Raw genomic sequence first — 10781 nt, 5'->3', positions numbered from 1 at the left:
CGAGCGAGCCAAAATTCCCGAACCTACTTTTTTGCAAAATACGAGTGCCACTCGATCGGTAAGAAGTTGCGGATCGATCGGCCAAAATTCCAAAGGCTATTGTCTTCATCAAATATACGACCGCTCGATCGGTTAAAAGCTGCAGATCGAGCGGCGCAAATTCTTCAGAAATTTTCCAGCAATTCCATGAATCCAAAGTTCCGTCCTAGTCCGCCAAAATATGCGACCTAACCACAAAAAACCAGAGAACAAATCATGCAAACACAGAATATGAAATACGAAAAAAATGCATAAATAAAATATATAAACTAATGCAAAACAACAACAAAATGACATTAATAATTGCAATAAAAACATAACTATCAAAGTCTTTTTGAGTTATTGGTACATCAGGATAGGTATCTTGTGGCTTTGAATCTACCCTAGTAAAATACTTTCGGATTTATTAGTTGCATAATGACGCGATGTCTTGAACTAGTCAACCGTTTATGTAAACAAAGTCAATAGTATTTACATAACAATACTCTAACATATTTTGTTCTCACGTTGTGTCCATTTCGGCCTGGATCATATCTTAGATTCATAAGTGTTTCAATCAAAGCGGCCAATACTTTGCACTTATATAGGTGATCTCGTATCAAGAGTATCCTACGATACTCTACCTTATAGGTATAGGAATCATTAAAAGAAAACTTAACCTCACCACATTTTGCAGGTCATTTTTACTTGGATTTTCTAGGAATGAGTGAGTAAAGATACCAAGTACTCAAACTAATGTTTATAACTTAGTTATCCCATTGAACCAAGGTTTTGGGATCTCCAATTCTCAAGGTTGGGTTACCTCGATAAACATTTTATTTTGTGGATTTTAAGCTCAATCCTCTTAGTAGTTTGTACATTGGATCTCTACTTATACTTTTTTTAAGCGGATCCGCAAGGTTTTCTTTTGACTTCACATAATCAACTGAAATAACCCCATTCGAGATCAATTGTCTAATGGTATTGTGTTTCCGACGAATATGTTTAGATTTACCATTGTACATACTATTTTGTGCTATTCCTATTGCTGACTGACTATCACAATGAATCGTAATGGAAGACAGTTTATTCTGACATGGAATATCTTCTAGAAAGTTTCGAAGCCACTCGGCTTCTTCTCCAGCTTTATCTAAAGCAATAAACTCGGATTCCATAGTTGACCGAGCTATACAAGTTTGTTTAGAGGATCTCCATGACACCGCTCCTCCACCTATTGTGAGCACATATCCACTCGTAGACTTAGAGTCTTTCATGTCAGAAATTCAATTTGCATCACAATATTCTTCTAGGACCGCAAGATATTTTGTATACACTATTCCCTAGCTTGAAGTGTATTTAAAATATCCAAGCACTCTCATTAGTGCTTTCCAATGATCCTCACTTGGATTACTTGTGAATCGACTTAACTTATTTACGGTATATGCAAGATCAGGACGGGTACAGTTAGTTAAGTACATTAAACTTTCTACCACCCTTGTATATTCCACTTGTGAAATAGGTTCTCCTTTATTTTTGGCTAAATGTATACCCAATTCCATAGGTGTTCTAGCCGGAGGACGATTTGTGGCATTAAATCGTTCAAGAACCTTTTCTACATAATGAGTTTGTGATAAAATAATTCCAGTAGATGTTCTAGAGACTTTAATCCCTAGAATAATATCACATAATCCCAAATCCTTCATATCAAAATATTGTCTCAACATCTTTTTTGTTTTCACAATCAATTCATGGTTGATTCTCATGATTAACATGTCATCTATATAAAGGTAAACAATTACATATGCGTTTGTAGTACCTTTAATATAGACACATTTATCACATTCATTTATTGTGAAACCATTTGACAACATTGCAGTGTCAAACTTTTGATGACACTGCTTAGGTGCTTGTTTGAGTCCATATAACGACTTGACAAGTTTACACACCTTTCCTTTTTTTCCGGGTACAATAAACACTTTTGGTTGTTTTATATATATTTCTTATTCCAACTTTCCATTCAAAAATGCAGTTTTAACATCCATTTGGTGAATCTCAAGATCATACAATGCAGCAATAGCTATGAGAACACAAATGGATGTTATTCTAGAAACTGGAGAGTAAGTATCGAAGAAATCATATCCTTCCTTTTGTCAAAAAACTAGAACCACTAGTCGAGCTTTATATTTATCTATACATCCATCTACTTTGTATTTTAAGAATCCACTTGGATCCCAAAGGTTTACAACCTGGAGGGAGATCAACCAACTCCCACGTATGATTATGCATGATGGAATCTATTTCATTTTATATGGCTTCCTTCCAAAAAGGAACCTCGGGATTTGATAAATCCTCTTGAAGAGTTCTTGGTTCATTATCTAACATGTATGTTAGAAAATTAGGACCAAATGACTTTTCAACTCTTGCTCGCTTGCTGCGTCTTGGTTCAACGTTGGTTTGTGGAGTTTCAATTGTATTTTCATAAGTTCGCTTGTTTGAACTTATTTCTTTCCTTTCTTTACAAAAAAAATCTTTTCAAAAAATACAGCATTCCTTGACCCCATGATTGTGCCTTCATTTATATCAGGAATTGTTGACTTATTTACTAAGAATCGATATGCACTACTATTTTATGCATTACCAATAAATTTGCAGTCAACCGTTTTAGGCCCAATTTTTATTTGTTTCGGCTTAGGTAGTTCTACTTTAGCCAAAAACCCCCACACTTTAAGGTATTGGTAAGAAGGTTTACGACCTTTCCACTGTTCATACGGTGTCTCATCTTTCCCTTTGACCGATATCTTATTTAGAATGTAAGTTGCTGAGAGAATCGCTTCACCCCACATATTTTGAGGTAAACCAGAATTTATTAACAACGCGTTCATCATTTCCTTTAAGGTTCGATTCTTGCGTTCTACAACTCCATTAGATTGAGGTGAGTATGGGGCTGTCGTTTGATGAATGATGTCCGAAGTTGAGCAAAATTCTTCAAAAGGAGCCATATATTCTCCACCGCGATCACTTCGAATCAGTTTTATCTTTGAACTTCATTGATTTTTAATCTCAGTCTTATATTTCTTGAAAGCTTTGATTGCTTCATCTTTGCTTTTCAATAAATATACATAACAAAATCTGGTGCAGTCATCAATGAATGTTATAAAGTACTTATTTCCACATCGTGTTTGTGCCATTTTTAAATGTGAGACCCCGTTTCTAATATTCTAATCTCGAATAATCAACTAACAATCGAACACAAAGAGCCGAGGAAACAAATTATAAATTTTATTTTTTTAATAAAAAGAGACCCCGCGCTCGCGCGATATCCTCATCTCGCGCGCGCGCGGGCTAACTCAACAGAGCCCGACGGAAGACCTCGCGCGAGCTATACCCCTCGCGCACTCACGGGGTTACAAGACAGAACCATCGGGAAAGACTCGCGCCCGCACGAGGCATTCAGCTTACGCGCGCGCGGGTCAAAAATCCAGAGCCCCCCAGGCCTCCCCTGCGCGCGTGTGAGATCAAGGCTCTCCCGCGCGCAGGCAAAATGGACAGAAAATTGCTGGAACATGGAAAATTCATCCAAAAGCAATTCCAAACAATTGTAAACTCAAACACACATAAATATCAATATTTAGAACATGCAATATTCTAAGTTCTGCCCAAAAATACAATAAGAAGTTCGAAGATAGGGTCATTCGACAAATCAAATAAATTCGAGTTTCCTAAACATGATTCAAGACATGAAATTTCATCAACCCTATAAAGAAAGATTGCTTAAAGAACAAACTTCTAGACGGTGTCTCACTCTATCACTTCCAACTCGATCTAGTCATGCAGCTTCTGACTCGATCCTGCCCCACTTGCCGTCAAGTATACATACAAACAAAACGACAGCCGGATAATCTGGTGAGAATATAATTCCCAGTAAAAGAGACAAATCAAGCAATTCAAAATAATCTATCAAGTCATGTTATATAAAACAACGGGTCAATCAATTCAAAAAGGCATATCAGCACTCAACTCGAAATGCATTAAAATGCAATGCATGACTTCAAAACTCGGGATTATCTAATTGGATAATCGAATATCAATCGGTACTCAGTTGGGATCCCGGGGTCAAGTTTTCACGAACAACTCACCGACACACCCATTCGGGGTGGATGTCGCTCAACTCAAACCCCTAGACTTCAGAGCAACTATAAGAAGTATTCTAGTAATTGGAAAAACTCGAAATCCAAAACCACTTCAATATAGCTCCCTAAATCGTCTAAGTTCAAAACGAATCGAATCTTCGGCTCAATATGTATGCAAGTGAAATTAAAATCATTCAAGTTAAAATTAAATAATTCAAATAACATACAAGTATGTGATTTCGTTTGGGCACTCAAATTAATTCAAATTCGAGTTAATCGTCTCGTTCATTCAATTGTCGTCTTCTTACCTTTTCAAGTTCGTCGAGGATTCAAATCATAAAATAATAACGAACTAAATCAATATCAAATCGAATCAAAACGAATCAATACAGGAAGTTCAATACTATACCGTCTTCAATTCTTGAATCGGTTCAAACTCCCCCAGTTAGTTCCAAAGCCGAATCCTCAACCCAAATCTGAAAATGTTGAATATACGGATTCGATATCAATTCATCAACTCAAACAAAACCGGAAATCAAACCGAAATAATAGAACCGATAGTCCAAAACTCGATTTCGACGGCATAACGGCTATAAACGGTCAAACCAAAAATCAACAACAACATCAACCAACTCTAAACAACTCATATCATCTTCCAATCCATCAAAACAACCAAATCCAACTATAATTCACAAAACCCATTTTTGAAAATATGCTCCAAAAATCATATAAAATCCGAACTTCGTTCTTTTTCCAAACCGATTTTGAATACACGGTCTATGCAAGCTCAAGAACGACATACTTGAAATTTATCAGATTCTGACAACCCGGCAAAAATCAAAGTTCATGGATCGTAGCAAAACTTACGTCAAAACGACGCCCTCGTTGCGGTGATCGTGAATCTCAACTCGAATCAGAAATCTAATGGTCGGATCGTGCGAATCGAAGGAAAGAAAACCTTGAGAATCGTTGGCCATGGATTTCTCTCGGTCTCCGTTGGCGTGAAGAAGGGAGGAAGGAGAATGTTGGAGAGAGGTGATAGCTAATAATAATATACACTCCCAAAGACTAGTCAACAAATTAATTGCAAATCGGTCCCTAAAACTTCAAATTAAATCAATTCAATCTCGGCTCAATTAATCTCCATTCAATCCAAAATAAATAATAATCAACTCTGCTAATCACGAAATAATTAATTTCAGGGCCTTACAATTCTCTCCCTCTAAAAATCGATTTTGTCCTCGAAATCAAACTAGTACAATCTCAAAACCCAAGATGAAGTTCAAAGACTGCTATAATAATTCTTCTCTAAAAAATAACTCTAAAGCACGATTCTAATCAAACTCCGCTTCTTGCATCGTTTTTTCAAATTCATATCGGCTCAACTGCACAAACTAATCTGAATCGGTTTTGCTAAGGAGTTGTTACTATGTTCGGTCAACTTTGAATCGGTCGTCTCAAAAAAAACTGGCGACTCATCAATTTCCGTCTCAACATCAAGGAAAATCTGTGAATTTGGCAACAAAAGACGTGAAGCACGTCGAAAATACCCGAAGAATACAGAAGAACAAAGTAGTGGAAAAGGAGTAAAATTCGTAGGCGAGATTGCCTATCTTCTCTAGAATCTCAAAGGAACCCATGAGTTTATCGAGACAGTTCTCTCTCTTAACATTACTGCAACAACCTCTAAAAGGAGGAATCTTCTGAATTACTCGACCTCCCTGATCATAAGTACAGAGATCTGCGTCGGAATCCGAATACTTCGTTCATTCTTCTTCTCAAGTCGTCTTCATCCTAGACAGGAAATCTCCATTCGTCTATCAAACCTCGAATCAAATCTGATCCCATGTCAGGGAACTCGGAAAAACATCCCAATTCAATTGGGATTCTCATTTCTTCTCGTACAACTCATTTACAAAAATTGATATCAAGATACTCGTCTGATAGCTGTTGTACAGAAACTTCGCAAAAGATGAGAAATCCATCCAGCTAGTGCCAAAATCAAGCACCACAGCTCAACATATCCTCTTAAAGTCTATATCGCTTATTCTTGGTCGTCCGTCGTTCTTAGGATAATAAACTGAACCCATTGATAATCCAATAACAAAAGTCTCTTAAATACTGAGTTCATGGTGAGAGTTAACTCAAAATCTCATTCTGAAAGGACAGACTTTGACAAGTCAACTATCTGAAAATTCTCCTGACAACAATCCCAATCAGACAGTTCTATACCTCCGTGACCACATGCCAAACACTCCCACTTCTATTCTGCACGGGTAAACTGCGACATAACAAAACAATTTGAAATTCTTTATGGCCAAATTCTCAACATCGGGTCGAGTCTGGAATTCCTTCCGTACGGAATACAGTAGCAGATTCTGCAATCGGTCTAATAAAGCTCAGATGACTTCTAATTTTCCAGACTGATCTATAGCTTCAGAAAGGTATTCGTCGAAAAGTAATCTTCTTTTCAATCTGACAATTAACTGTACCACAAACAGTTGGTTCCTTCTCTCCATCAGCTATCAAATGTGGACAGACTAGTAATTGTGAAATCATACTTCGAACCTCATTCTTCATCTGTTCCTATAAAGGTCGATTCCTCAATCCTCTGAATATCTTTCGGTCGTCTGAAAGAGTAATGAACAACTGTAACGTGCCAATCTCAGGATACTCTGTCTCAATCAAAATATATGGCACAACAAAACAATTTCTCACAACTGAGGTATCGTCACTGTCCTAAAACTCAGACTGTGCCCAGTTCTGACTCTTTTCCATTAGATTCTCCAATTCAAATCTGTTTTTGCACTATCTCCATCTTCTAAATCAATTCTGGCTCAGTTCGGATAAAAGAATTCTGGTAGACTTCATATTTGATCCAATATCTAAATCAGAAGTGCAACACTCATCGGTCGGCGAAGTCAAGGATAGTAGATAAAATAAGAACAGATCCATCGGCTCAAAGAGAATAACGGTAGTAAATAAAATAATAATAGATCATTATGTTCAAACCTCAGTTGCTGCATTGTATTACTTCGGATCATACTGGAATTCACCAACAGATTCTTCGTCATATCCAATCTTTTCCCCAATCTCAAAATCAGTTCGGTTGCGAAACTCATACTTTGACTTCTCAGTTCAGAAAAAACTTAGAAAATCTCACTGTAGATAGTGATGCCCGATCTTAAAAGCAATAAGATCACTGCAAATTCAATATCACGAATCGGATGTCGAGTCTCGTACTGCTCCAGCTGCTACTATGACTGAGCTAGCACAAACTTCCTCTGAATAAGAATACCTCCAGAATCTGGATAAGAAGATTCAATGCACTGAATATTATCAGTACAGAGGAAATAAGAAATACTGGAGCTCGGGTCGATCTCTTATTCATATCAACAAACTGATCTCATAAGATTCGGTTGAGGTACAAGGGCATTCTCTGGAGTTAGATGATAAATCGTCTCCACAATGATAAGAATCTCTCAAAAATCTGCTATAGAACTCAAAATCTTCAATTCTCAGGTACAGATGTCGGTTTGGCTTCAATCAAAACAGCTTCGGTCTTGCAATGATCACATTCCAGCTCTAGAATTAATATGATCGAGGAAAGGACATCTCAATACAATCAAAATTCAGATTTCAATAGCATAGCATGCAACGTCTCGGCACACAATTCTGTAAGACCATTCTCCAATACTCTGTATGATCAGTACTATTCTTCGAACATAACCGAAAAGATCGATAAGAATTTCTAATTTCATCTAAATACCTCTGATAGATTTAGTTCAAAATATTTACAATACTGTAGACGAGTTTCACTTCAAACAGTACGACTATACTCCAAAGCAGTCATACCTCGATCCAAGTCAAGTCTTCAATAATTCTTTCCATCAAACTCTTAGCTGATGATGTCTGATCTCCAGTCATTGCTGAATCCAACCTCGTGACTCAGAGGTAATCCAGAAATCTCATCCGGATGATAACAACAATTCTCTAACCACTGGTTTATCAACCAATTCAGGCTAGATTCTAGGACATTAGTTGTGAACAAGAGAATTCCTCCGCAAAATTCTGAAATCAGAAGGTCATTCGGCAGATCAACTAACAAATAATCCTGGAATCGAGAATCCTTATCGGAGGATTTCCGTTCGTCTATTGACTCGGATATGAATCTGTCAAATTCCTGAAACAGTCCACAGTAATCCTGTACTGAATAAAGCAGCTAACAGATAATCAAATCAAAATCTGATAACTGAAGTACGATACTGCTCAGTTACAATCAAGTCAAAATCTCAATCAAATCAGAATCTGAAGTAAAATATTGTTCGGTTCCAACTTATCCCATCAATGCAAAGAATTGCGACTACTGTTAATCAAAATTCAACAAACCGAGATGCATCAACAAATATTGATAAGAAAAAAGATAAGGTGTATAACCGATCGTATCAGAATAAGAATAGAAACCATACTCTACTGTTTTCTGCGGTCATCATCGGTGAATCTAAGTCTGATCCTCGATAAGAGTACAATTAGAATATATTACCTCGAAGATTGATTCTTCATATGATTAAGTTCTCATCGATTCTGTTATTGCGGCCGAAAGGAGCAACTAAAATGGCTAGTATCTGTGTCGGAGTTAAAGACACAAGGAAATTCCCTTCGGAGATCTTTCGATGATATCATGATGACAAACTCTGGCAGCGTCTTCTGATCTCAAGGCACTGCTCACTGATTTCATAAAATGCTTTCTCTTTGATTAAAAATAATCTCTACGTCCCACTAACTCTGTTCAAACGGTGAAAATGAATCTATCGAAAAAATTCGGATGAAAGCGGATTCCAAAAGTGATCGAACCTTGATTCCCTTTGCTCTTTTCTTCAAATTCTACCAACGTTTATCAATCCTCTACGTTGGTACCACACTAACCGAATTCTCCGGTCATCTGTGTAGTTCAGAGAATCACCCAACTGATCGATCTCCTCTATTCAACTCCTGCGTCCAACAGCATTCTCAGTACTCTTCAGAATTGGTAATCTAAACGACTAAAACCTCCTCGGTAGTACTCCCATCGGTGTCAGAGCGACATCTATCAGTGCAATGGTGGTACAATCTAGATCAGTCGAAGGAGTTACTGCTGGTTGTTGTTTGCTAAAATTTTCTAGGAGGCAATTCTGATATTCGGTATGAAAGGATACCAAATCTCCATCTCAAAATTCGGTGTTCCACTTCTCTGTTCTATAAGTTCTTCCAACTACAAATTACTGAATTTTGGGTCTCAATCGGATTCTAATTCACATCGCAAACAATATCTGATCTGCTAGCTCAAGCAGATGGTGGAACTCGGATCCGAAATTAAAAATACAGTTCATATTTCAAGTAATTCATGCTTTAAAATTTAAATCACATAGTAATGTAATTCAATTAATTCTCAATCAATAAATCATGCTCGCATGTATCTTAAATAAATCATTTAAATAAATCAATCACATGCGAGAATTCAATCCATGGGGACTAGATCTACCCCGCTCACTCTAATTCAATTCCAAGAATCTTATCTCTCTGATACCACTTAATGTGAGACCCCATTTCTAATCTTCTAATCTCGAATAATCAACTAACAAACGAACACAAAGAGCCGAGGAAACGAATTATATATTATTATTATTTTTTTTTCAAAAAAGAGACCCCGCGCTCGCGCGAGATCTTCATCTCGCGCGCGCACGGGCTAACTCAACAGAGCCCGATGGAAGACCTCGCGCTCGCGCGAGCTATACCCCTCGCGCGCGCACGGGGTTACAAGACAGAACCCTTGGGAAAGACTCGCACACGCGCTGGCCAAAAATCCAGAGCCCCCCCAGGCCACCCCTGTGCGCGCGCGAGATCAAGGCTCGCCCGCGCGCAGGCAAAATGGACAGAAAATTGCTGGAACCTGGAAAATTCATCCAAAATCAATTCCAAACAATTCTAAACTCAAACACACAAACATATCAATATTTAGAGCATGCAATATACTATGTTCTGCCCAAAAATACAATAAGAAGTTCGACGATAGGGTCATTTGACAAATCAAATAAATTCGAGTTTCCTAAACATGATTCAAGACATGAAATTTCATCAACCCTATAAAGAAAGATTTCTAAAAGAACAAACTTCTAGACGGTGTCTCACTCTATCACTTCCAACTCGATCTAGTCATGCAGCTTCTGACTCGATCCTGCCCCACCTGCCGTCAAGTACACATACAAACAAAACGACAGCCGGATAATCTGGTGAGAATATAATTCCCAGTAAAAGAGACAAATCAAGCAATTCAAAATAATCTATCAAGTCATGTTATATAAAACAACGGGTCAATCAATTCAAAAAGGCATATCAGCACTCAACTCGAAATGCATTAAAATGCAATGCATGACTTCAAAACTCGGGATTATCTAATTGGATAATCAAATATCAATCGGTACTCAATTGGGATCCCGGGGTCAAGTTTTCACGAACAAATCACCGACACACCCATTCGGGGTGGATGTCGCTCAACTCAAACCCCTAGACGTCAGAGCAACTATAAGAAGTATTCTAGCAATTGGAAAAACTCGAAATCCAAAGACACTTCAATATAGCTCCCTAAATCGTCTA

This window comes from Henckelia pumila, chromosome 3 (assembly GCF_033568475.1).
Source record: "Henckelia pumila isolate YLH828 chromosome 3, ASM3356847v2, whole genome shotgun sequence".
Lineage (NCBI taxonomy): Eukaryota > Viridiplantae > Streptophyta > Magnoliopsida > Lamiales > Gesneriaceae > Henckelia > Henckelia pumila.
This window is presented reverse-complemented; position numbering follows the sequence as displayed.